Source organism: Lathyrus oleraceus, chromosome 6 (genome assembly GCF_024323335.1).
Source record: "Lathyrus oleraceus cultivar Zhongwan6 chromosome 6, CAAS_Psat_ZW6_1.0, whole genome shotgun sequence".
NCBI classification, from domain to species: domain Eukaryota; kingdom Viridiplantae; phylum Streptophyta; class Magnoliopsida; order Fabales; family Fabaceae; genus Lathyrus; species Lathyrus oleraceus.
The window spans coordinates 260,412,741-260,434,158 of NC_066584.1; positions in this window are offsets into that span (position 1 = coordinate 260,412,741).

The window sequence follows — 21,418 nt, forward strand, 5'->3', positions numbered from 1 at the left end:
ACCTGCCAGAATTCTGCTTGAATTGATGATGTTGGTTTGTTATGTTATGGTTGTATGAAGGATTTTGTTAACATGCTGCTATCTGTTTGCTTGGTCAATTGGATGATGTGCTTGATGTTCACCAATACCATGTTGATTGTATGCTGATCAAATTTTGTTTGGATATGGATGAACACATTGATGCCATGCTAAACCTTGCTGCAGTTTTAAAACATGAATGTTGCTGTTGTCTGTTTTAATTGCATGAACCTACTGTGCTAAACCATGATGCTAACCATGCTGATAAACCCTGCTGCTATTTTGCTATCTTAATATGCCTAGGTTTTCATGCTTATGTTGTGTGTTTTGGTTGGATCATTTTTGTTTGATGTGGCTGAATATGATGAGTGCTGCTGAACCAATTACTTTGTCAAGAAAATCTCATGAAATATGCTTGCTGCTATGCTGATTGGTCATACTGTGGAATGATGCATAAACCCTGTTGCTACACATTGCCAAATGTCTATGCTGCTATATGCTGTTGTTCTTTGATGAACATTGTTGAATGATGGAACTTGCCATGCTGTTTTGAATCTCATGAACATGTTCAAAAAAAAACCAATGTGATTGTGTTGTATGCTTGTTAAATGCTTGCTAGAACATTGCCAAAACCTTAATGCTGCATGATGATTTTATTACCATGTCATTGTGTATTGTTACTCGAATTTGGTATGATGATGATGTTGATGTTCATGATACCCTGCTGCAGTGTTGAAACTTGTTATATGCTGCTGTTTATTTTTGAATGATTATTAGTGATGAATACATGTAACCATGCTGTTATGCCTTGCTGCAATTGCCCTGCTGTTTGTGAGTTTTGTTGGACTTCATTTTTGATCAATTGCATGAGGTTGTTGAGTTTATGCTGTTCATGTGTAGACATCATTCTGTCCAGGTTTTCTCCCTCGATTAGGTGTGTTTTTTGATGATTAATATTGCATGATGATTGGTTGATTACTGTATTCATATGCTGTTGATTTTAATGATAAACTATGAATGTTGAGTGCTGAATGCTGCTGTAAGTGTCAAAACCCTAAGTTCCTTGTTAAACCCAAAAAAGATGGACGATGATTGGCTGTTGTTGGTTGTTACACTGTTTCATTAAGAACCGACCAATAAGATCATTTCAATTGCCTTGCCTTATGCCATGCGCTGACTTTAGTTTGACCCATTAGTTCATGTCTTTTGTTCATGTTGCTTCAATTATTCATCAATCTTCACAAATTAATTTCTCATTCATTTTTATTCCAAAAATCTTGAAATTTTTTCCTCATATTCATGAATGTGTCCTTCATTTTATGGTGAATTTTAATTAATTTTCCATGGTCTGGATTTTAAATGATAAATATTTTCTTGACATGTATGCATGAATGATACATTGTGCCATTTCAATTGTGAAATTGTCATGTTATATCCAATGAGCTTGAAATTTTTTGTGGTAGAACTAGACACATTGATCTTCATTTCCATATAAAGTTTGTGCATTTATCATTTGTGGATTGATAGTTATGATTTTTTGAAGTTGTGTGTTGCATTTGGTGTCATACCATGATCATGCATTTTCACAATTTTTGTTCACACACTTCCCTACATCCAAATGACCCCAAATTTTGCATGAATGATCCTTTACATGTCTAGTTTGTGTATGAATTTTCTTGGAATTAATCTTGCTGTTTTCCATTTGATTGAGAATTTTCTTCCATATTTGGTCATTTGTTGACTTTTTGTGCTATGCCTTGCCAAATCTTTTGTGAAATTCTCATATCTTATTGTATGACCATGAAATTTCATATGTGATAACTAGACACCTCAAGCTTTGCATTGGTGTTAATCTCATTCATTTCTTTTCTGTTTTCAAATTGATATGATTTTTTGAAGTTGACCCATGCTTGTTGACTTTCACCATGCTTAATTGAATTTGATTTGAATTCATGAATTTCATTGACTGCCTTCCTCTCATCCAAATGCCATGAAATTTTACATGCTTACCATGTTAGATGTTAGGATTGAGTGTGATTTATTTCATAATTTTTGAGAATGTTTGAGTTGACTTTTGAATGAAGTCTTTGCTGTTGACTTTTGTATGCTTCTCTTGCTATGCTTTGCATCCTTTTGCATATGAAATGACCTTGATGCATGATATAAGTTTGAATCCAATTGTGTTTGCTTCCTACATGATTGAGTTTGACTTTGATTGAATAGTGCTTGCTGCCTTGACTTTTTTCTTTCATCTTTGACCCTAGGCTAGTCCTAGTGGTCTTCTGAGCTTACATTTGAGCTGTTGTTTCAGGTTGAGCACCCATGCTTAAAGGATCATTCAAATGTGATTGAATTTGATTATTTGCCACATGCTAACCCTTGTTTTGTAGGTGACTCATACTTGAGTCTTTGTGCCTTGCACAAGTGGTCCCTCTGTGTGACTATTGGGTTATTTCCTTTTGATTTTGATTGTTGACTTGTTTACTAATGAGTTTGACTTTTTCAGGTACTTTAGTTGCCTAAGTTCTTTGAACTTGATTGCTTGCTTTGCTTTTTAGCATTTGCTTTGAGGTATAATTACTTCTTCTTCATGTAGTCTGGAGACCCGGTCTGTTATTTGACCGGGCAAACTGTCTGAAGTCCTCCTTAAGAGGCAATGCCTGTGTTTGTTTATATTTGTCCTAAGCAGGAAAAGTCCTCATTTGAGGCAATTGGTGGAAGGTAGGGATAAGTAATCTATCCCCCACTATTCAGTGTGTCCTCTCTTTGCTCCCATTACATGGTTGAAGCATTGAGATAAATACCCAAGATCTAATCGAGTCAATAATGTGGAGAGAGTTCCTACTTTCTGAACTCCCACACTTTCTTTGATGCTCTCTCTGATCTGAGATAGAAGCAATGAGGCACACCCCTCATCTCCTTTTCATCTGCTTCACCTGAGCCCCTCAATGGCCAGGTTAAGAGCAACCTTCACCCATTACAGTGGACTTTCAAAGTCAAACCCTCTTGTATGAGCCCCCATTGTTTGGCTATAGAGTGTGCTGTTTGATATTCATTTGATTGATTGATTGCTTCATATGCACTTGCTTGCTTGTATGCTATGCATTTATTATCATCATCAATTGCCATTAATGCATGATCATCTCATCCGCTTTGTGATGCTATCATTGTTATTTGCCCATTGAGGACAATTGTAAGTCCATTGCCTTGGCATTTGCTCCTGTGATATGGAAGGATAGAGTGTAAGACCTCATTGGTCACTCATATCTTCTGTTATCTGTTTGTATGTGAGGATACAGTTATAAGTCCCTGTAAGTTGGCATCTGTTATCCTGTGATCATAATGTGATCTGTTTGATTTGTATGAGAGGTTGCAGTTATAAGTCCCTGTAAGTTGGCATCTGCTTTCCTGTGATCATAGTTTGTTCATCTGTTTGTGTGAGAGGTTGCAATTATAAGTCCCTGTAAGTTGGCATTTGCATTCCTGTGATCACATTGTTGCTTTTGTTCTTGTATGTGAGGAACCGTTGTAAGTCCCTGTGATGTGGCATTGGATTTCCTAGGACCATACTGTGGAGTCAACCTAAGTCCAGATAGATTGGCAGTTGACTTCCATGTTTCATCTTTGTTTTCCTTTTGAGGAGATCGGTGTAAGTCCATTGAGTGGCATCTGATATCCTGTTTCTGTTTTAGGAGACTGGTGTAAATCCATTTATTGGTATCCGGTATCCGCTTTTTATTTCTTTGCCTGTGGAGATTAGTGTAAGACCATTGAGTGGCTTCTGATATCCCATTTCGTTTTAGGAGATTGGTATAAGACCAGTGATTGGCATCCGATATCCGCTTTTGCTTGCTTTGTTTGTTTATTATTATTAATTGTATTCCAAAGGACACACTTGAATCATCTGCTATATGATTTCAAGAAGTGAACCTTCTAAGAAGTTTTACTATCCATCCTTCATCCATTCATCATTCATTATGTCCTAGACTTTTCACACTTTATCTTTTAAACGTGACATAAGTGTTGTGCAAACATCTTCATGTTTTTCTAACTAAAAACCTGGACTCAAGTCCTTGACCTTTTTTTTCAAACTCCATTTTCATAATACTCATCTGAATTGATCTTAATTATACTTTGACTTCATTTTCATAATCATAATCAGTAATTCCACTCATTCACTTGTTTTGGCTTTGTCCATTATTAATGTTTTCATACATGAGCTATAGGTTTGATTTATCTTAGTGGTTGATGTTAATCTCACCTTCTGTCTTTAGTGATTGAATTGTAAGTCTTCCTCGCCTATTATAGGGTTAACCCCTCTCTGGCCAGTTGAAGCTGTTCTCACATGGTGGACGTTGTTGTTTGTATAAGGTTGAGTTTTCTCCCGTGGATAACGTAAGACCTAGGGTTTGTGTTTAAAATTGAACCTAACCCACTTTTGGAAATCTTTTAGCCGAACTACGGCGTTCTGATCCTTACCTTTGATGGAAGGTACGTAGGCAACGGGTTCATCCGTTCGAACCCAATAACCCAATAATAATAAAAACTTGTATATTCTTTTCTCACCATCCCAATCATGTTTGCACAATATTTTTGTCATAACAAATAACAATTTTTACAACAAGTGTGAAAAGGGCTCCCTAGGAGTACCTAGGACGTGGTGGGTGCCTAACACCTTCCCATTGCGTAATTTACCCCTTACCCAGACTCTCTGATCTTTTTATTAGTTTTCTACGTGTAAAACTTCTTAGGCTTTTGTTCGCTTTTTAGCCAATCCTTCGGATAAATAAAAGTGCGGTGGCGACTCGAAATTTTTCATGTATCTCTTAGCTTATGATTTAATCAATAGATCATATAGCGACGAATACACCGCTACAGAAAAGTGGCGACTCTGCTGGGGAAGCAACACCAGAATCCCTGGTTGTATTGCCTACTTTTCACCCTTGTTGTGCTATATTGTTATTCTTTATCTGACATATTTTTGTACAATTTGGGATGAATGTATTGATTGTAATGCGTGAATTGCTTGATATACATTTGCTGTTTGCTTTGGTGATCTGTGAGATGAGTTCTATACCCGAACCCGAGTGCTCTCTAGGATAGGAGAATGGCATAGTCTTGTCGACTGGTGTGGAGTAGTCCTTAGCCAGTTGACTTGCGAGTCCATTCACTTGGTGGAGGTCATGTTGAACTAATAATGTCACACAAGTTATTTGTGGTTAGGCATTATTCTTTCAATCATGTTCCGCAGAAGCCAAGGACCTTAGTTTACCAAACCCATCCTGGCCTATTTTTAGGACCGTAGTGCGGAGGTCGTTCAGATGTCAGTTCTGATACGATTGTTACGCGATACTACACTCATGAGAGTTTCTCTTGAGAATATTCTTGGAATACGAGTATTCGTTCCTCCGATAATATTCGAAAGATGGAACGATGATTATGGGAACCTCTGATAGAACATGTCTGGCAGGTTTAAACCCTAGTACACTCCCTTTGGGTGGTTCTTAACCGAGACTCCATGCTCGTGACTCTCAACAAACCCGTGATTCGTGGTTGAGTCGTTCAAACATTGTTAATATCAATGGATCCCGGATCAGGTGTAAAACCTAAGATCCATCAAAGCGGCTGGTTGATATTAGGAATGTTTGAACCGGTTCATGTACCGTTAATATCAATGGAACTTGGGTGTCGATAAGGTGAAAACCTAAATCCACCAAAATGGATGATTGATATTAGGGATACATAGAGCTTTCCCACGACCTTTGTTTGGTGTGCTTTGCTTGATCCTTGAGTGTGTTTGTTGCATTCATGCATTCACGCATTCATCCGCATTCATGTCATCAAAAGAGAAAATTTTCAAGGAACTTAAAGGGTTTATTTGCAAAATTTTCAGACATGGAAAGACCAAAAAGGCATACAAAGAAGTACAGCTTTAAGCAGCCCGATGTAAAAGAGTTAAGGAATCTGACATCGTATGTATTAGATCCCTTGGGTTTCAAGGCTCGATATGGGAAGCTTCTGCCGTTGCTGACTACTCAAGTGGATGAGGGATTGATGAGCACTCTTGCTCAGTTCTATGATCCGCTCTATCATTGCTTCTTATTTCCGGACTTCCAGTTGCTGCCGACTTTGGAAGAATACTCTCATCTTATTGGGATTCCGATTCTGGATCAAGTGCCTTTCAGTGGCTTAGAGAGTATTCTATCTGCTCGAGAGATTTCCAGTCTGTTGCACATAGATGAAGATCTGATTAGAGCTAATCTGACTACCAAAGGCGGAATTCAAGGTTTTCCTTCCGAGTTCCTCATTGCCCAAGCTACCTTTTATGGGAAAGCCATGAGTGAGGATGCCTTTGAGGCTCTATTTGTGTTACTCATCTATGGATTGGTGCTATTTCCCAACTTCGACAAGTTCGTCGACATGAACGCCATTAGGATCTTTTCAGTCCTTAATCCGGTTCCGACCTTGTTGGGTGATGCGTATGTCTCCATGCATCTGAGGAATATGAAGAATGGAGGAGTCATTGTCTGCTGTTTACCCCTGCTGTACAAGTGGTTTATTTCGCACTTGCCGCAGACAGTTGCTTTTAAGGAGAACAAGGGATGTCTACGGTGGTCTCAGAGACTCATGTCTCTCACCAATGATGATATCACCTGGTATGATCGCGTGTATGATACCGTCCAGATCATCAACTCTTGTGGTGAATTCCCCAACGTGCCTCTTCTTGGTACATGTGGTGGGATTACCTACAACCCTACGCTTGCACGTCGTCAGCTTGGGTTCCCCCTAAAGGATAAACCCCATAACATTCTGTTAGAAGGTGTATTCTTTCAGGAGGGTAAAGATCCCCAAGGCCTGAAAGCCAGATTTGTCCGCGCTTGGCGCAATATTCGCATAAAGAGTAGGAATGAATTAGGTCCAAAGAATTGCATTGCTTTGGAGCCCTATACCTCTTGGGTCAGACAGAGGGCTGCTACCTACCTGATGCCGTATGATCATCCAAGACCTACACTGTTGGATGTGGCTGGGCCTTCAACCCTCCCTACCCAACGTGTAGAGGAGTTGAGAGAAGAAGACCTTTCGCGTGCCTGGATCCGCGAGAGAGAGGAATTGCTGCAGCAACTCAAGGAGAAGGATGATATGATTGAATTTCTCGAGCACCGAGTGATCGATGATCCGAACGACACTTGGACTTCTCTGCTTCCTCAGTCATCCAAATTCTGGAAAAGGAAGTATGATCAACTTGCAAAGGAGAAAGCTGATATGGAGGCCGCCTATGAGAGAGAGATCAAGAAGTTGTACACTTCTCGTCTTTCAGCATCCCGAGCTAATAGGGATCCATAGGATGTTATTTACCTTTTCTCTTTGTAATATTTAAAAGAATGCTGTACTTCTTTGTCTTAGTATTTTGAATGAAATATTTTCCATGAACAATTAAAATGGTTTAAGTATTCAAAATATTGCAAACAATACCCTGAGGGTTCCTTGAAAATCAAAGCATTTGCACAAAGCATTGCATGCATCATTCCTGCATAGACAGGTACCCATTTTTCTGGTCTTCTGGTTCTAACCCTTTGTTCTTCATTTATTTTGAAGACAAGCTGACTCACCGGTATTATACAAGGGTCAACTCTGCAAGGATTATGGAGCAGTTGGAACAAGAGAATCAGAGTTTGAGAGATGAAGTCGCCAGACTTGGCGCTCTGATGGAGCAACTCCTTGCTGCCCAGAATCAGCCTGCTCCGCAGCCAGCCACTCCGGTTCAGCAGACGGTAATATCTGAGATAGCTACTACATCGGTGCCTGTTAGTGCCCATCAGCCTAATGCCATGCCTCCCGGTTTTCCTTGGGGGATGCCTCCTGGCTTTATGCCCGATCTGCCTGCTCCAACATTTGCTCAAATGCCGGCATCTAGCCCGGTCCCTATACCTGTTCCTCCTGTCGTGCATACCATGCCGAGGGTAGACGACACCATCTATCACTCTGAAGCTTCTGAAGGCTCAGATGTTCACGAGAAGATGGACGCGATGAACGATCAATTCCTTGAGCTGAGGAAGGAATTGAGAACTCTTAGAGGCAAAGATCTCTTCGGCAAGTCAGCAGCCGAACTTTGTCTAGTTCCCGGTGTTAAAATACCAGTTAAGTTCAAGGTCCCGGACTTTGAAAAATATAAAGGGAATACTTGTCCTTTGGCACATCTGGTCATGTATGCCAGAAAGATGTCCACGCAGACAGACAACGATCAACTCTTGATCCACTACTTTCAAGACAGCTTGTCTGGTGCTGCTCTCCGCTGGTACATGAGCCTAGACAGCGTCAACATCCGCTCTTTCAACGATCTTGGCGAAGCTTTCGTCAAGCAATACAAATACAATGTTGATATGGCGCCTGACAGAGATCAACTCAGGTCCATGTCCCAGAAAGACAAGGAATCGTTCAAGGAGTACGCCCAGAGATGGCGTGAGCTAGCAGCTCAAATCACTCCACCATTAGAAGAGAAAGAGATGACCAAGATCTTTCTGAAGACTCTTGGGTCATTTTATTATGAGAGAATGGTGGCCAGCGCTCCCTCTGATTTCACCGAGATGGTGAACATGGGGATGCGTCTTGAAGAAGGTGTCCGTGAAGGACGGTTAACAAAAGATGATGGTTCTTCCTCTAAACGGTATGGAGCGTTTAAGAGAAAAGAAGGAGAAACGCATGCTGTGCAGTCTCAGCCAAAACATCGAAGACCCTCTGTTCAGAGGAAGCCTGCACATCGTGCCGGACATCAACACCAGGTGGCCCATGTAGCGCCCGTGTTTAAGGATAATGCTCAACAATATCAGCATCAGCAGCAATATCCACAACCGCAATATCAACAGCAACAGCAACGTCCACAGCAACAGGCTTACCAGCCTCGTGGAAGTACAACCAATCAGGCTAATGTGAACTATGATAGGAAAAAGGTCAGCTTCGACCCGATTCCGATGACATATACAGAGCTTTATCCCTCCTTGTTGGAGAGGAAGTTGGTTTCACCCAGGGATCCTCCTGCTATTCCTGCCAATCCGCAATGGTGGTACAAACCAGACCAGCATTGTGTCTACCATTCCGGTGCTCCGGGCCACAACGTTGAGAACTGTTTCCCGCTGAAGAATAAGGTTCAAGACCTCATGAGAAGCGGAATTCTGAGTTTTGAAGACTCCAACCCTAATGTCACCAGAAACCCATTGCCTTCGCATGGGAAGTCTGTGAACATGATTCAGGAAGACCTTGGGAAGTACAAGGTGAAGTATGTCAGTCATATCCGGCAATCGTTGGTTGATTTACATAAGATGCTGTGTCAGCACAGTTATTTGGAGCATAACCACGATAAGTGCCGTGTCTGTTCTGTTAACCGCTTGGGTTGTGATCAAGTGCGCTGTGAACTTCAGATGCTGTTGAATGAAGGTACCATTGAGATTCTCCAGAATCGAAATGTTGATACAGTTGAGCCCGAAGTGAGTGTTATCTCCCCGGTGTTCAAATTGCCTGAGCCCGTTGTTATTCGTTATAATAGCAACAAGCCGAAGGCTTCCCCTGCTTTGATCATCAAACCGGCAGGCCCTGTGCCTTATTCATCTGATAAAGCCGTACCTTTCCGGTACAATCCTGTTGCTGTCCAGGATGGGGTTGAAGTACCTCTGCCGTCTACTTCCGTGACCACTATTGCTGATGTTAGTGGGTTGACCCGCAGTGGTCGCGTCTTTTCCGCACCCACCAAAGCTCCTGCTGTTGCTTCTGATACTGTTGTGCACCCGGTAGGGAATGCTGTGAATGTTCAGAATCCGGCACTTGATGTCGCCAAACCCTCCTCGTCTGTACAAAAGACTCCTGTTTCTTCGGTTGGCCCAAGTGGCATTGTTGATGAAGAATCTGATGAGATGCTGAGGCTCATCAGAAAGAGTGAGTATAACATTGTAGACCAGCTTCTACACACGCCCTCCAAGATTTCCATTCTTTCTTTGTTGCTGAATTCAGAGCCTCATCGGGAATCTCTACAGAAAGTCTTGGACCTGGCATACGTTGATCACGACGTCACCTTGGAACAATTTGATAGCATTGTTGCAAACATTACCGCTTGCAACACTCTGAGCTTTTGTGACGCTGATCTCCCTGAGGAGGGAAGAGACCACAACATGGCTTTACACATATCCATGAATTGCAAATCTGATGCATTGTCCAATGTATTGGTGGACACTGGATCGTCCTTGAATGTATTGCCAAAATCCACACTCTCTCGTCTGTCATATCAAGGTCCTCCTATGAGGCAGAGTGGGGTTGTTGTTAAAGCTTTTGATGGGTCGCGTAAGACCGTGATTGGGGAAGTGGATCTCCCAATCAAAATTGGACCAAGTGATTTCCAGATCACTTTTCAAGTAATGGATATTCACCCATCATACAGCTGTCTCTTGGGCAGACCATGGATTCATGAGGCTGGCGCCGTGACATCCACCCTACACCAAAAGCTGAAGTTTGTGAAGAACAAGAAATTGGTTGTAGTAGGGGGAGAAAAAGCTCTCCTGGTCAGTAATCTGTCTTCTTTCTCGTACATTGATGCAGAGGATGAAGTTGGAACTCAGTTCCAAGCTTTATCTATTGATAAACCAATCGAGAAGAAGTCTCCTTCATTCACTTCTTACCGTGATGCTAAGCTGGCCATTGAATGTGGTGCAGTTGCTGGATTAGGGAAAGTGCTTGAACTTGAAGATAATCGATCCCGGGCTGGCATTGGCTTTGGTTCTGGGGCATGCAATGAGCAAGGTCTGTTCACCAGTGGAGGATTCATCCATGCTGATCAACCTGCAGAAGAGGAAACTGCTGCTATCATTGAAGAAGAAGATGCAGAAGATTTGAACAATTTTGTTATTCCTGGTGGTGTCTGCCACAATTGGGTCGCTGTGGATGTTCCTGCAGTTATCCATAGATCAGAGTAATTGTTCATTTTGTTTAAAACCCTTCTCCCATGCCAAAAGGAGAAGTGATGACATTGTTGGCAAAGCATATATACAATGATATTTTCATTCAATTTTTGCATTGTCAAAACATTTGTTTTTCCTTTGTTTTCACTTTTTGCTTTTCTTTATGAAATCAGTGATCACAAAAAAAAAAAACCATAAAAACAAAAATAAAAGCTGTAAAAGCAACATTCTTTCATCTGCATAATGATTTGTTTGTTCAAAATGCTGAATTTTTCTTAACCAAAATCATTATGCAGGTTGATCCTAAAACCCATTGAACATAATGATCCAACGCCATCTCCCAATTTTGAATTCCCTGTATTTGAGGCAGAGGAAGATGACGTTGAAGAGATTCCTGATGAGATCACCCGTCTCCTTGAGCACGAAGAGAAGATCATTCAGCCACATCTCGAAGACTTGGAAACAGTCAACTTGGGATCTGAAGATTGTGAGCGCCTGGTGAAGATTGGGGCACTCCTTGAAGGGTCTGTTAAGGAAGATTTGATCAGCTTGCTACGAGAATATTCAGATATCTTTGCTTGGTCCTATGAAGACATGCCAGGTTTAGATACAGATATTGTGCAACATTTCCTGCCTTTGAAGCCTGAGTGCGTGCCTGTGAAGCAGAAGCTCAGAAGAACTCATCCAGATATGGCAGTGAAAATCAAAGAGGAAGTTCAGAAGCAAATTGATGCGGGGTTTCTGGTGACTTCGACATATCCTCTATGGGTGGCCAATATTGTGCCTGTTCCTAAGAAGGACGGAAAAGTCCGTATGTGCGTTGATTATAGAGATTTGAATAAAGCTAGCCCAAAAGATGATTTTCCTCTACCACACATTGACATGTTGGTAGACAATACAGCTAAATTCAAAGTCTTTTCCTTTATGGACGGATTTTCCGGATATAATCAAATCAAGATGGCACCAGAGGATATGGAGAAGACAACATTCATCACACCTTGGGGAACATTCTGTTATCGAGTGATGCCCTTCGGTTTGAAGAACGCCGGAGCCACGTATCAACGAGCTATGACTACCTTGTTTCATGACATGATGCACAAGGAGATAGAAGTCTATGTTGATGATATGATCGCTAAGTCCCGAACGGAAGTTGAGCATATTGAGCATTTGTTGAAGCTTTTTCAACGTCTGAGGAAATTCCAGCTTCGTTTGAATCCGAACAAATGTACTTTTGGAGTCCGTTCCGGCAAGTTGTTGGGTTTTGTGGTAAGTGAAAGAGGTATTGAGGTTGATCCTGCCAAGGTCAAAGCAATACAAGAGATGCCCGCACCCAAAACTGAGAAGCAAGTCCGAGGTTTTCTTGGCCGCTTGAACTACATTTCCAGATTTATATCCCACATGACTGCCACATGTGCGCCGATATTCAAGCTCCTTCGGAAAGATCAGTCTCATGATTGGACCGAAGATTGCCAGAAAGCTTTCGACAGTATCAAAGATTATCTGTCTGAACCTCCGATTTTGTCTCCGCCAGTAGAAGGAAGACCTCTGATTATGTACTTGACAGTTCTTGAAGACTCGATGGGTTGTGTACTCGGTCAACAAGATGAATCAGGGAAGAAGGAGTTTGCTATTTACTACCTCAGTAAGAAGTTTACTGATTGTGAGTCTCGATACTCTATGCTTGAGAAGACGTGCTGTGCTTTAGCTTGGGCAGCTAAGCGTTTGCGCCAGTACATGATTAATCATACAACTTGGTTGATATCCAGAATGGATCCAATTAAGTATATTTTCGAAAAGCCTGCTTTAACTGGGAGGATTGCCCGTTGGCAGATGCTGTTGTCTGAGTATGATATTGAGTATCGAGCTCAGAAAGCTATTAAAGGTAGTATCTTGGCTGACCACCTAGCGCACCAGCCAATTGAAGATCATCAGTCTGTTCAGTATGACTTCCCTGACGAGGAAATTCTGTATTTGAAGATGAAAGATTGCGATGAGCCTACACTTGATGAAGGTCCAGAACCTGGTTCCAGATGGACGATGGTGTTTGATGGCGCTGTTAATCAATATGGAAATGGAATTGGGGCAGTAATTGTTAATCCCCAGGGATCGCACATTCCATTTACAGCAAGGCTAACTTTCAAATGCACGAATAATATGGCGGAGTATGAAGCCTGTATTATGGGACTTGAAGAATGCATTGATTTAAGAATCAAATATCTTGATGTCTATGGTGATTCAGCTTTGGTTGTCAATCAGATCAAAGGTGAATGGGAGACAAATCAACCAGGTCTCATCCCATACAGAGATTACGCAAGGAGAATTTCAACTTTCTTTACAGAAGTTGAATTTTATCATATTCCTCGAGAGGATAATCGGATGGCAGATGCCCTTGCTACCCTTGCTTCCATGATAGTTGTCAGATGGTGGAATGATGTCCCCAACATTACTGTGATGCGTTTGGATAGACCCGCTCACATATTTGCAATTGAAGAAGTGAAAGATGACAAGCCTTGGTATTTTGATATCAAGAATTTCCTCCAGAACCAGGTCTACCCGCCTGGGGCATCTGTGAAAGATAGGAAAACTTTGAGAAGGTTGTCAGGCAGTTTCTACCTCAGTGGAGAAGTGCTGTACAAGAGAAATTTTGATATGGTTTTGCTCAGATGCGTGGATAGACACGAAGCAAACCTATTGATGACTGAGGTCCATGAAGGTTCATTTGGTACTCATTCCAATGGACATGCCATGGCTAAGAAGATGTTGAGAGCAGGCTACTATTGGCTGACAATGGAGTCTGACTGTTGCAAGTATGTGAAGAAATGTCACAAGTGTCAAATTTATGCGGATAAGATTCATATTCCTCCGACACTCCTGAATGTGATTTCATCACCATGGCCTTTCTCTATGTGGGGAATCGACATGATCGGCATGATTGAGCCGAAAGCGTCCAACGGACATCGATTTATTCTCGTAGCAATTGATTACTTCACCAAATGGGTTGAAGCCGCGTCGTACGCGAATGTAACCAGACAGGTGGTTGTGAAGTTTATCAAGAACCAGCTGATTTGCCGTTATGGTGTGCCAGAGAGGATCATTACTGATAATGGATCCAATCTGAATAACAAGATGATGGATGAGTTGTGCGCTGAATTTAAGATTGCACACCATAATTCCTCTCCTTACAGACCTAAGATGAATGGGGCTGTTGAAGCTGCTAACAAGAATATCAAGAGAATTATCCAGAAGATGACTGTCACCTACAAAGATTGGCATGAGATGCTGCCATTTGCTTTGCATGGATATCGTACGTCTGTACGCACGTCAACAGGGGCAACCCCTTTCTCTCTTGTTTATGGCATGGAAGCCGTTCTCCCAGTAGAGGTGGAGATCCCATCAATGCGAGTCTTGATGGAAGCCAAGTTGACTGATGCTGAATGGATTCAGAGTCGATATGACCAGTTGAATCTGATCGAAGAGAAGAGATTAACTGCCATGTGCCATGGTCAGTTGTATCAGCAGAGAATGAAGAAAGCATTCGACAAGAAGGTCAAGCCTCGTGTGTTCCGAGAAGGTGACCTCGTGCTCAAGAAAGTTTTGTCTTTCGCGCCCGATTCCAGGGGCAAGTGGACTCCAAACTACGAGGGTCCATATGTTGTTAAGAAAGCCTTTTCAGGCGGAGCTTTGATGCTTACAACAATGGATGGGGAGGATTTCACTCGTCCTGTGAATTCAGATGCAGTCAAGAGATACTTTGCCTAAAAAAAAAAGGTATATGCAAATGAAAAAGAATGAAAAAACAGAATAGCTCGCTAAGTTGAAAACCCGAAAGGGCGGCTTAGGCAAAAATGAGCGTCTCGGTGGAGAACCCGCAAGGGTAATCCAGGCAAAAATTAGAGACTTGAAAAAAAAAAAGATATATTTGCATCCCGCTAGATTGAGTACCTCACTCTGGGGCAATCTAGGCAAAAATTAGGGATTTGGCAAATAACTGCATCCTGACAAGACTTTCTGGTTCATCAGTCGTCATTTCGTCAGAAGATTCTCGATTCGTCGTCAACTGAAGCTTCGGATACGTCGAGATTCAAATTGGTAGAGAAAGGATCATTATGTTCAATGTAGCCCTCTTCCAATATATATCACTGATTTCAAATTTGTACAGATCTATGGAGTCTTGCCATTTGCAGACTACCATTCTATCAAATCAATTTGAGCTTTTTTATCCAATTTATTTGCACTCTTATTTGTTTCAATTCAACAAATGTTTCGCATGTTTTAAATTGATAAAATGTCATTGTTTTAAACAAATCAATTTTTTAAAATTGTCGTCTTAGACAAAGTGAATATTCACAAGATTGAAAGGATACTCAAGAATATCTCAGTGCTCTCCCGAGGGTGGCATGATTCCCAACAGGTAAGACATTTGTTCATATCCCTGGTTTGGTGGTATCTTCTTTCTTCAGATCTTTGTTGGGGTTGTTCCTCAAACGAAGTTGTTGTTGGGGTTGTTCCCCAGTACAGTCGCAAGTGATGTGTTGTTGAAGGCTTCGTTTTCTCCAGCAGCAATTTTCCCCAACATGGGTGTTTTATTGTGAAGTTTCGGTGGTTGATGGTTTGTTACCTTGGTACCCCGTCACTTTCTCCAGTGGGTCGTATCCCCAGATTTTATTTGTCTCCTCAGCACAATCATGAGTATAGCTGATTGATTGGTACTCCCCTCGGAGTCGCGAGTAGAGCTGTTATTGATATCCCCACCAGGGTTGTAAGTGGAGTTGTTACCACTTTTCCCCATGCAGTGTTGCCAGCGGATTTGTCTGTTCCCTCAGCACGGTTGTTTTCTTTTGGAGACTTGGTAAGTCAGTGGTTTGATACCCGGTACTTTACCTTTTCCCCGGCGAAGTCGTCTGTGGAATTGTTGCTGTCTCTCCATCAGAGTGTTATTCTCTTCAGCGGAGCAGGATTTATTTTCCTATCTCAGTGGTTGTTTGGGCTGACATCCCAATATTACGACCATCTTTTCCTCAGCTTAGTCTGCAGATTGTTTGTCGTGGCAGTTTTGCCTGTTGATTGCTCCTTCAATCCCGATATGGTCGGATGATGGCTTTAATCTCCAGTGAACGGATTTATTTCCTGACTGTTTGTGATCCCCAGTAGAGTGGCTTATATTGCAGAATCTACTTGTTGTGATCAGTTTGCTGTGCATATGCTCCCCAAGTGGAGTGGTCCGTTGCAGAATATATTTGTTAGATCTGTCCTCCCTCAGTGGTTTGTTCCCAAGAGAGTAGCCGACAGTTTTCCCCAATAGAGTTGCTTATGCAGTTAGATTCTATCTGGATGATATCATTCTCCCTCAGTGGGTTGTTCCCCCAGTGGAGTTATGTGGATTTGCTTCTACAGCAGTTCGTGCTTATGCACTTGTTGTTTCTCAGTTTACAGTGGGATCCCCTGCAGGTTACTTTGGGACTTCTCTTGTTCCCCTACAGATCTGTCTTGGTGGCTGTTGTGCCCGTTGTGACTTTCTGTACCCTGTTTTGGGTTGTTCCCTAATATTTCTGATTCTCTGCTTCTTCAGCAGTACTCACAGATCTTTGCTTTTCAGCATGTAGATCTCCGCAGATTGGCTCTCCAGCGGGTTTTTTCCCCTGGAAGCATAATACCGGGCGTTTAGTTCCTGAACCTGTTTGTGTTAGAATTGTCTGTTTTGTCAGCATTCATCAAACATAAACCACGCATATTCACGCATATTCATAAAACATTCAAATATTCATGTTGCATTTCTTGCCATATATCTTTTGTTTGTCGTGTCTCCTGCTGTGGTGATCTAAATCTCTTTACAGATCTCCCCAAGCAGATGTTGGGTGTTTAAAATCTCTCCATATAGAGTCACCCCCATAAGCAGAAAATGTTTGTATTTCCTTCTGCAGTTCCCCACTGAGATATATCCTCGTGGATGACGGTTTCTTCCGTTTCTTCCCAACACATACATTGGGATGGATTTTCCTATTTGAGTTATATCCTCATTAAGACGCGTCTTTATTCAGTCTGTCTTTTCGGATCGTTCCCGAATTGACTATTTGTCAGATATCTTGTACTTCCCAGTGGGTTGTTCCCCAGCGGAATGTTTTTGGGCCTCTGCCTACAAACCAGCAGTTGTAAGTCCTATCTTTCCTGGCTTTCTTGACAGAATTTGTGGTCATACACCTTTTATTCTCCAGCCAGAGTTTTGGTCTTCTACCTCCTACCCGGTAGTTGTAAATCCTATTTTCCTGCTCTTCAGCAGTTTGTGGTTTGTTATAAACCCTATTTTTGTTTCCCGTGCGGATTTGTGATTTGTTCTATCCCCACGCGGAGTTTTTGGACTTCTACCCCGTATTCGGTAGATGTAAACCCTAATCTTTGTGGTTATCTTCATTCAATATTTGATGATGATTTTCCTTTGCTTGTATAAGTTGCTCAGATCAGCACTTATATCCTCAGCAAGTCTTTTGTGGATAATTGCCGTATGCTAGCAATTTTATCCCCAGTGGGTCTTTTCACCGTATGCTCGTGATTTGTTCCCCGGATCATTGGTTGTTTACCAGTGCATCCCCAGCTAGTCTTCTTTGGATAATTGCCGGATGCTTGCAATTTATCCTCAGCAGTTCGCCTTTCATTTACCCTTTTGTTGGTAATGTCTGTTGCTTCTTTGATTGGTTATCATTATATACCTAATTTGGTATCCCGATGCCTTTCTGTTCGGTTGATTTATCCTTTGTTAACCCAGTAACCGGTTATGGATAATCTTCCATGCGAGTATATTATTCACGGTCTGCCGGTAATGAATAATATGTCTCATGCACTCTTCAGTCGAAGCCTTTTTGTGTTTCCCCAGTCGAGTAAGATTCGCTATTTCCCTTTGTGGAGTCGAATATTCTTGTTGTTGGATAATTGCCGGATGCTTGCAATTTATCCCTTTGAGTTGTCTTTCGTTTACCCGTATGCTTGGTATCGATTGTCTCTCTCTTCTTGGTTAGTCACCTATTATATACCCAGTAACCGGTATCTCTGGTGTCTTTTCCTTTCGAGTATATTATTCACGGTCTGCCGGTAATGAATAATATATCTCATGCGCTCTTTAGTTGGAATCCTTTGTTGATTTTCCCCAACTGAGCAAGATTCGTATTCTTTGTAGAATCGAATATCCATCCTTTAACCAGTTTGTGTTTTGGATGATGAGTGTTTTGGAAGTGAAAACCAATTCACGTTTTCGGTAGATCACCTATTATATGCCCAGTAACCGGTATCTCTGGTGTTTCTTACCATGCGAGTTTATTATCTACGTTCTGACGGTAATAGATAATATATCTCATGCGAGTATTCTTATCCACGGTCTGCCGGTAATGGATATTATATCTCATGCACTCTTTGGGTTTGTGTCCCCATTTGAGTAAGATTCGTTTTCCCGTTGTGGACTCGAATGCCCCATCCTGTAAGTCGATTTGCTTTTTCAAGCCCTCCTTTCGGATGATGAGTGTTTTGGAAGTGAAAACCAATTCACGTTTTCGGATTTTATCCTATAAACAACCCAGTAACCGGTTCAGGATAATTTTCCTTTCGAGTATATTATTCACGGTCTGCCGGTAATGAATAATACGTCTCATCTGAGTATTCTATCCACGTTCTGACGGTAATGGATATTATATCTCGTACGCTCTTGAGTCAATTCTTTTGTTGTTTTCCCCTCAGAGTAAGATTCTTTTTTCCTTGTGGAATTGAATGTCCATCCTATAAATAAGTTTGCTTTTCTAGTTCTCTTCAGGATGATGAGTGTTTTGGAAGTGAAATCCAATTCACGCTTTGGTTGGTCACCTATTATATACCCAGTAACCGGTATCCTTGGTGTTCCTCCCTCCTTTCTGCTCCCTATTATGACCTCGGTCCCCCTGTGGAGTCAGATTTTCCTGAGTTTGTTACCCGTATGCCTGGTAACATCTCATTTCTTTGTTACTTCCCCAGTGGAGTTTTCTTTTGCTTCTCCCCAGGAGTCAGCTTGTGTCTCTCCAATGGATTTATTTTCCTTTGGAATTCTTTTCCCAGTGTGAGTTCTTCACTCCCCAGTGAGTTCTCCAGTCTATTTTTCTGTTTTCCTTAATCAGAGTCGTGTTTTGATCACGTTATGTCAGTTTTGTTTTTCCCCAGTTTAGAGTCGTGTATTGTTCACACATTTCTTCTTCTTTTATTATCCCCATAGAGTCTTGTTAGAGTCTCTGTTCCTGGTGAGTGTACTACTCCGAGGGATCGTCTTTTCTTCTGTGTGAATCATATTCCCCACAGAATTTGTGTCTTTTGCACGCATACATTTGCATCATGAGGTCTCTTAGGGACCAAAATTTGTCTCATTACTGTTATTTAAGCCCATTCTACCGCGTCGAGATGAAGATTTCTAAACTTCACTTCTCCGGCTAGAATGACCTTAAATAGGGGCATCTGTAAGACCCCAATTTTGGGCCCTAAGATCCCTCATGGCCCATATCATTCATATCATAACCTCAAGGACCAATGCATGCCTTTGCTTTCCTCTTAGTGGATAGATTGCCTTGTGGGTTTGTTTCTTGATCACCAAGCATACTTTGCATTTGTATATCTTTGCTTTCATATGTTTATCACTCAAAAAGTACAAAAATATTGTCAGTCTAACCTTGTTGCTTGCAGTTGAAGTAATCATCAGCAATTAGGTCAAACTCAGTCATTGATCAGTCAAAGCAATGGATGGTGACCATTCTTGCAGAATTTGGGCACCATGATCAATAATCAAAAGTTCATACAACTTGAGACATCATTTGAAGTCAAGGTCTCAAGGATTTAGGGTTTGGAAATCATCAGAAGAAGTTCAATCATCCAAAACCCTAGAAAAGTCAACAGACAGTCAAACTTGGTCAACAGTTGATTTAATCAAGAATTTGATGGATAGAATTGATTTGAAAGAGTTCATTCATGCTTGTATAAGCCTCATCTATCATGTCAAACCTCATCATGGAAGAAAATCAAGTCAAACAGAAAATTTTCCAGAAATAGAAAGTGGACCTGTAATTTCAACTGCCAAAAATGGAAACTTCTTGATCTTAAACTTACATCATGATACAAGCTCCAAATGAATTTTTGCCCAACATGAAAGTTGAAGATCTTGTCTTCCCATTTTCAAAAAGTCCAAGAACATCAAAATCCCATGTGTGGTTGTCAAGATATGATCAAATCATTTTCACCAATTTTTGAACTTCAACAAGCCCTAACTCTCAAACCATAAGGCCAAATTTGGTGGGGTTTTTTCCTACAAACCACATTTTTCATCCTCTTTCCAAAAATATAAATTTCATGACCTAAAACCTTGCCAATCAAAATGGCATTTTTGGACCTTTTGCATTTAAATTCAAAGTTTGACCAAACTTTGACTTTTTGAGTTTTTGACTTTTTCTTGATTTGGTCAATTGGGAAATGCTTTAAACCTTATTTGAAACTTGCTCCAATCCCAAATTCATGTCCATACCATGTCCATACCATCATTTCACTACCTTTTTAACCAAAATGCAAAAAAAACTTGAAAATTGGCATTTGGTTTCAAATAAAGGAAAACAAAGTACAGCAGTACATGTACCACTACAAATAGCACAAACATGGTCTGCTAGCAGCCTTTCCAGCCCATAAACAAGCAGCATTGCACCTCCATTTTCCACATTTTTTCAAATTGACAAATTGTACAATCATTTTCATTTGAGCAAGGCATTGTTAGTAAGACCAAAAACAGATGCAAAACAGCAGTTGGCAAGTCTGTTTACAGCCTGTTTAAGGCCCACTCGACCAACTTATACCCTCCATTTTCCACTTGTGAGCAATTAGCAAAAGTGGCAATTGTTGATTTTTGAATTAAGCCAGCTTAGCACTCGGTTAACCATTGCTAAACAGACATATAAAAACACATTTCCTGCTCTTTCTAACCCTAGCCACAATTGGAAAACACACAGAAAACCTCATTCACTCCTCTCTTGCATTTTCTGCATATTGGCAATTGCTATTCCAAAATTTCAAAGGCCACGATTTTCTTTTCTTTGTTCCATGTTCTAGCCACCAGTTGGGAGTTGTTTGCACTATCAAACCACCACTGTAACCTTTTCATTGTGCCCTGTTTTCAAAGCATCCTCCCATGGCAGTTTGGATTTAGAGTCAAACCAAAGGTTGCTGAGCTAACATACATCAAGGATCCTTCATTGCCAAGCATAAGGGTCAGCTGTTTGCACTCCTATCATCAAAAACATCACTGTTTCACAACTTGCTTCAAAAACAAGTAAGTTTTCGAGTACCTTCTTTCTCCATGCCCTGCTATGCATATGAAAGATCTTTGAATGCTGGATTGAATGCAAGTTGAATCACTCAAAATGGTTGTGACATGAAGGAGAAATCTAAGTTTACATTTCTGCATCCAAAAA